This window comes from Rhincodon typus, chromosome 7 (genome assembly GCF_021869965.1).
Source record: "Rhincodon typus isolate 14 chromosome 7, sRhiTyp1.1, whole genome shotgun sequence".
Taxonomy (NCBI): domain Eukaryota; kingdom Metazoa; phylum Chordata; class Chondrichthyes; order Orectolobiformes; family Rhincodontidae; genus Rhincodon; species Rhincodon typus.
The window spans coordinates 16,135,881-16,143,565 of record NC_063338.1 but is presented as its reverse complement, the minus strand read 5'-3'; positions in this window follow the sequence as shown (position 1 = coordinate 16,143,565).

Sequence of the window (7,685 nt, the reverse complement as noted above, 5' to 3'; positions counted from 1 at the left end):
GTTTTTGTTCCTGGGTCCCCTAGGCCTGAGGTCATAAATGACAGAGAATCAACGAGATTAAGAATGATAAGTTTAATTCCGTTTGCATCATTTCTGCATTGCATTCCAGATCAAATCAGTGTCTCCCTCTCCAGTTTTTACCAAATGATTGAATATAAATCTCAATTTGGACTTATTCACTCCTAGATTTGACATTTGTTGCCTGGGGGACAAGGTTATTAACTGGCAATGATGTCCTGACAGCCTCTCGCACCTCCTCCACATTTGACCTTTCTCTGGAAAGGAAAGTGAGGCTTAATGGTGATGAGTAGTACCATTCTCATTTCAAATTCACCCTCACTATAAATACTCTTTGCTTCCATTCCTGATACAGAGGCACCTTATAGACCTCAGAGGGAGAAGAGAGCTACAATACAGAGGAAAGGGTTCCATTCAATGGTGCACAGTTTGAAGAACAGCATCCTGCATGGTACGAAGGGTAGGCTGTAGAGATGTCTGCATGTGAAGATTCAGCCCTACGCCTACAGCAAGTCAGTCAGTGCAGAGCTCACATCCTCAGGCAATACACATGGTACAGATGCAGACATCCCAAACCTAATAAGATGGATTAAAATTCCGATGGACCTACTCCATTCATTGGGTACCTGCACACCATGGAGAGAACCTGGGGGTTAGGAAGCCTTTTGTGCACAACATTAAGACCAAGCAGTCATACCATGGAGAATGTGCTCAGTGCCAGCAGCACCAGCTATGGTGGAGACAGCTCGTCCCCTGAAATGGCAAGCTTGGCACCTTCTCCGGCTTACAAAGTCCATAAAAAAGTAAGAGGAGGACTGATACTCAACCCCTGCACTCCCCAACTCCTCCAGGAAGCTCTCCTAGCTGTTGCCCCACCACGGCTAACTCCACGTCCCCTCAGCAACAGCCTCCCACTTCCTCAAACTGTGGCAGCCAGTAGGAGAATCAAACTAGGGTTTCTGAGCACACATGTCAGGCACAGGGGTACACCCAGGGGTTATTCATAAGTACACATTGTCAAGAACAATAATGCACATTTATTTTGCGCCTTCAATACAGAAAGACAACCCAAAATGCATCAAAGGAGCGTTTTCAAATGAAGCGGCACTGAGGCTTCCTAAGGGAAGATTAGAGAAGATAAGCAAAGGCTTGATCAATGATGTAAGTTTAATAAGTGCCTTCAAGGAAGAAAGAGAGATGGAGAGGGTTTGAGGAGGCAATTCCAGAAGTTAGGGCCTGGACAACCAGAGACACAGCTGCCAATGGTGGAGCAATTATAACTGAGGATGAGCAAGAGGCTAGAATTTGGGGGTGAGGGTGGGGGGAGTGGCAGAGATCTCCAAAGGTTGGTTGATGGAGGATGATACAGAGATTGGCAGGAAAAAAATTTAAGGCAGCCGAGAGAGCAGGAATAAGAACTTTAAATAGAGCATTGCTCAAGTCGGAAACAATGTTAAGCCAGCCAACATGGCATCAATCACATGTTAAATCAAAACTCGAATCTATTGGGTTCAAATAGTTTGCTTTGGTCTATCTGTTTTGTCTTCATAGACCTAATGATTAGTGTCGCAACCCCTGTGGAGGATCCATGAACCAACATAACCCACGTTACCAAATGGTCTCACAAGAAGAAACAAGATTTCACTTTTTGTAACCTTTTTCATTCATTCATGGAGTGTGGGCATTGCTAGCTGTTCCTAGTTTCCTCTGAGAAGGTGGTGGTGAGCTGCTTCCTTGAACTGCTGCAGTGCACATGCTGTACGTTGAACCCACGATGCCGGTACGGAGGGAATTCCAGGATTTTGACCCAGTGGCACCGAGGGGACACAATGCATTTACAAGTCTAGATGGTGAGTGGCTTGAAAGAGAACTTGGTGGTGTTCCCACATATCTGTTGCCCTTGTCCTTCTAGTTGCTAGAAGTTAGTAGTGGTAATGGGTTCGGAAGTCGCATTCTAAGAAGCTTTGGTGAATTTCTGCAATGCATCTTGTTGATGGTACATATGGCTCTAATCAAGCGAGCTGCTTTGTTGTGGCTGGTCTCAAGATTCTTGAGTGTTGTTGGAACTGCACTCATCCAGTCTTTTGCAAAGTTGGTATAGAACTTATGGATTGGAAGGAAGCATGCTGGAATTTGTCAGTAAAATAATAGGAGGGAGAGCACGTGGTCCCTTTAAAAGATGAGTTTTTTAGTCTTGGAGAGTAAGAAAAATGTCTGCAGGCAGCAGCAGATGCACAGAGAGTTATTGAAATTAAAACATTGTATCAAAAGTTAATACTGTTAGCAGGCAAAGCAGCATTTTTACCAAGACAACAGGTTTTTGAATTTAGCTAATTAATTTAAACCAGGCCCTAAAACCCAATTAAATTTAAATCTGATGGTTTTGACAACCTAGGACCAATCCTATCATAAGAAATTAATAGGTCATCAACAGTATAAAAGAAGGCATTTGAAAATTGGAGTGAGAGCAAACTGCTGTCTGTTAAGAGAACAGCTCTCAATAGCCATCAGCTCTAAAGAAAGAGAAAATCACTGCTCTCACAGAAATCGCGAAGATCTCAGAGTAAGCACTATCTGAATAACGGCACTGTGGCACTTTCAGCTCATATTCCTGACACAAGACTTCCATGGAAGAAAGATTTCCTGACTGGAAGACAGCGGAGAAGGCAAAGAACGTTCCGGAAGATTTATCCTGGCTGTAATTTCAAGAGATTAAGCTTTAATATTTTTTATTAATTTGGTTTATATATATGGGACTTAAATCTATTGGAACAGCATACCATTACAATTTTGTTTTATTTGGGAATAGTTAGTAGTTAAGGGGGAATTGGTCAGTTTGTTAGTAGTTCTGTTAATTCGTTAACGGTTAGAGTTAGATAAATAAATTGTTACTTGTTGATTATAAAATGAGTATCAGGGATTTCTTTCAGTTAACCACTCCTTTGATTGATTACAAGATGAGGCGAGCTTCTCTGGGTGTTTCGGTTTTAATTATCAGAGAGGCGTCGACAACTCCTTCGTGACAAGTCAAGTGGGGAGTATTCAATCACACTCCTGACTTGTGCTTTGTAGATGACGGATAGGCTTTGGAAAGTCAGGAGTGAGTTACTTGCTACAAGATTCCCACCATCTGACCTGCTGTTGTAGCCACTGTATTTATATGGCAAGTCCAGTTCAGTTTCTGGTTATTGGTAACACCTTGTGATGATTCAGTGAGGGTAACACCATTGGATATCATGAGACAATGGCTAGATTCTCTCTTGTTAGAGATGATCATTACCTGGCATTTGTGTAGAGCAAATGTTACTTGCCACTTATTAATCAAAGTCTTAATATTGTCCAGATCTTGCTGCACTGGGACATAGACTGCTCTGAAGAGTAGTGAATGGTGCTGAACATTGTGCAATCATGGACGAACATCCCCACTTCTGACCTTATGATAGAGGGAAGGTCATTGACGAAGCAGCTGAAGATAGTTAGGCCGAAGATACTACCCTGAGAAACTACTGCAGAGATGTCCTGGAGCTGAGATGACTGACCTCTCACAACCACGACCATCTCCCTACGTGCCAGGTATGACTCCAACCACTGGAGTCATGTATCTGATGTTTTTGCCGTGCTTGTTGGAATTGGCCGTGCGTTGGAAAGTGCTGTGTGAGGAGCCTTGGTGAATTTCTTTCGTGTGACACTAGATGGTAAACACTGCTGCTCCTCTGCATTAATAGATGTTTGTAGATCATAGTAACATAGAAACCCTACAGCGCAGAAAGAGGCCACTCGGCCCCTCGAGTCTGCACCCACCCTCCGAATAGCATCCCACCCTATTCCCGTAACCCCGCATTTACCACGGCTAATCCTGGATGAGGTACCAATCAAGCATGCTGCTTTGTGCTGGTTGGCGTCAAGCTTCTTGAGTGTTTTTGGTGCTTATTTGGACAAGAATTAGAATCAACGCATATTTAACATGAATAAACAGGCGATTCATACTTCAAATAAAAACCATACACTTTACATTGTCAATGCAACAAAGACATGCCTTACATAACCACAAGCAATTGTATCATTACCTGATTTCATGTGACCATGTGACAATACCTTGTTACACAGTTTCACAGTATGCAAATCTTTATTCGTTCAATGTGGGTCAGGAGTCCTTTTTAGCTTTTCCCTCTGAGTTTCAGGGCACATTTCTATGAACTTTCTTTCCCTCAAGTCATGAGAGTTCTAATGATGTCACTTTCCACAGTTTCCTTTCAACTAAGCAACCAATGAAACTTCTTTATATTTTGGCCACTGCTGGGAAACATCCTGCATTTTAGGATAACAAGGTGCAGGGCTGGATGAACACAGCAGGCCAAGCAGCATCATAGGAGCAGAGAGGCTGACGTTTCGGGCCTAGACCCTTCATCAGAAAATCCTCTTCTAAGGATGCCTAACCTGAAGAAGTTACCCTCCTCCCTCCGGACAAACCTCAAGGGATCTCTCTCCCACTGCAACTCTCTCGTAATCTCTTCGGCCCTGAAACTGCTCGACCACGTCCTGAAGCAAACCAGGTACTACAGCCACATCACCTTCCTTAGCACCTGTCTACGGAACCAGATCATCCCCAATGGACTACAATCCACATTCAAGCCTTCCCAATTTGGCCCCAACCGTGATAATATCTACACTCATGGGGTTGAGATCCTTCAGAAGCGTTTCTCCCTGCGACTCCTGAAACACACACTTGCAGCAATGCGCCGGCATCTCCAGGCACTACAATCAAGCCTACCCCAGCTCAGAGCCTCCCTCTCCCAGACCTGCAAAGGACCTCTCCTGTTTTTTATTCTACGTAGGATCCACAACCTGAACTCCCAATTCTACTCAGCTTTATTGGACACTAAAAACCGTAAGTACAGTAAACTTACTGGTGCCTACCACCCAAAACGGGCTTCCTCCACCCCCCAAATCCCCAGCCGTACCCAGGACCTTCCCCACAATGGGTCCGCCGCCATTGGCCATGAGGCCACTATCGGAGAACCCACAGATGACGCCACATCCGCCACCGCCGGGTTCCCCACTTCCGGGACAGCAAGCACCATCGCTGCCGTTGCCACCGACACTGAAGTCGCGACCACCCTCACCGCTACTGCCGCCGCCTACCCCGCTCCTCCTACCTCCGACGCCGGTCCGCCCATCACCGACGCGGACGCAACTCCACCCACTGCCGGCGCAACTCCGCCCACCGCCGACGACGCTCCGCCCACAGCCGACGCCGACACAGCTCCGCCCACCACCTCCACAGCCAGCAGCTCCAGAGGAGACAGCAGCACCCAGCCCTGCCGAGTCTTCACCATCCCCCCAGACCTACCCCTTACTGAGGACGAACGGTCAGTCCTCAATAAAGGGCTCACCTTTGTCCCCTCCACCCACAGATCAACGAATACCGCTCACGCTTGGACATAGAGCAGTTTTTCCGCCGCCTCCGCCTCCACGCTTACTTCTTTAACCGTGAACCTAACCCTCCCTCTACTGACCCCTTCTCCCGCTTCCAACACACCCCCTCCTCCTGGACACCACCCCAAGGCCTCCTACCCTCCCTCGACCTCTTCATCTCCAACTGCCGTCGAGACATCAATCGCCTCAACCTCTCCACCCCTCTCACCCACTCCAACCTCTCCCCCGCAGAACGTGCAGCCCTCCGCTCCCTCCGCTCCAATCCCAACCTCACCATAAAACCCGCGGACAAGGGAGGTGCAGTTGTAGTATGGCGCACTGACCTCTACATCGCCGAGGCCGGACGCCAACTCTCCGACACCTCCTCCTACCGCCCCCTTGATCATGACCCCACCCCTGAGCACCAAACCATCATCTCGCAAACCATCCACAACCTCATCACCTCAGGTGACCTCCCACCCACGGCCTCCAACCTCATCGTTCCCCAACCTCGCACTGCCCGCTTCTATCTCCTTCCCAAAATCCACAAACCTGAATGCCCTGGTCGACCCATTGTCTCCGCCTGCTCCTGCCCCACCGAACTGATCTCCAACTATCTTGACTCCATTTTCTCCCCCTTGGTCCAGGAACTCCCTACCTATGTCCGCGACACCACCCACGCCCTCCACCTCCTCCAGAACTTCCAATTCCCCGGTCCCCAACACCTCATCTTTACCATGGACGTCCAGTCCCTCTACACCTGCATTCCCCATGCAGATGGCCTTAAGGCCCTCCGCTTCTTCCTGTCCCGCAGGCCCGACCAGTCCCCCTCCACTGACACCCTCATCCGCTTAGCCGAACTCGTCCTCACACTCAACAACTTCTCTTTCAATTCCTCCCACTTCCTACAGACAAAGGGGGTAGCCATGGGTACCCGCATGGGCCCAAGCTACGCCTGCCTCTTTGTAGGTTACGTGGAACAATCCCTCTTCCGTACCTACACCGGCCCTAAACCCCACCTCTTCCTCCGTTACATTAGCTTTTCTGATGAAGGGTCTAGGCCCGAAACGTCAGCCTCTCTGCTCCTATGATGCTGCTTGGCCTGCTGTGTTCATCCAGCCCTGCACCTTGTTGTTTCGGATTCTCCAGCATCTGCAGTTCCTACTATCTCTGCATTTTAGGATCTCAGCTGCTGCAATGGCTATCTGGGTCTGTACTCACATACCTCCAACTGTGGCATTGCCTTCAACTGTTGAAGTGTTTAAATTCTGGAATTCACTCTCTCAACCTTGCTATATTTTCTCCTCTAGGGCCTTTCTTAAAAATCTACCTTTGAACAGTATCTCCTTTGTGGCCTTTGTTGCATATTTTACGTATTTGAGCTGAGATCAATTGCCAGGCGCTCAAAATCAAATGCGAAACAATTAAAACACTGAGCTTGGCATCAAGTTTTAGTTTGGCAGCACTCTATTGAAGTGTAAATTTTGTAATGTGTAAGGTGCCAATTTGTCATCGTTCAAGACTCCAGAGTGGGTACAGCAAACCACTCACTCAGAAATGAGATTTCTACTACTGAACCATGGCTGACTGAAGCAAATTGAGGAGATTTCCGACATTAACCAGCCGATGAAGTGCTCAATATATCTTTCCTTTGGATTGGTTCCCATCCTAGTTTCTGTGGAGCTCAGGTTAAACGATGCTGTTTCAGTAGTCAGGACTAGAAGCAAATGTATGATGGGCAACAAACATGGACGTGCTCCATTGCTTCCATTAAGCTAAGGAGAGCAACTCAAGTGCCTGTAGAGTTGTGTGCCCAGACTGTTATCTTTGCACACAGCTCTGCTTGCATATTATCTGAGAATCGACTGAAATCATATTTAGGTCTCTTGGATAAATCCACTTATAGAAGTGAATCGGTGGGCTAGATTTTTTTTAATCCAAGGAGCAGCAAACCCCCTATTTTTCTCTTTGGTTCTTCTTGTGTGAACCATGTTCGGGGCAGGGTGCTGTGGGCTCCTGTTCCACTTTAGTGACTTAATCCAAGCATACAGTCTGCACACAGGACTGAAAGGTTACTGCACACTTGGCTGGGCCGGTGAGGGGGCAGTGGGTGGTGAGAGCGGGGCCGGTGAGGGGGCAGTGGGCGGTGAGAGCGGGGCCGGTGAGGGAGCAGTGGGCGGTGAGAGCGGGGCCGGTGAGGGGGCAGTGGGTGGTGAGAGCGGGGCCGGTGAGGGAGCAGTGGGCGGTGAGAG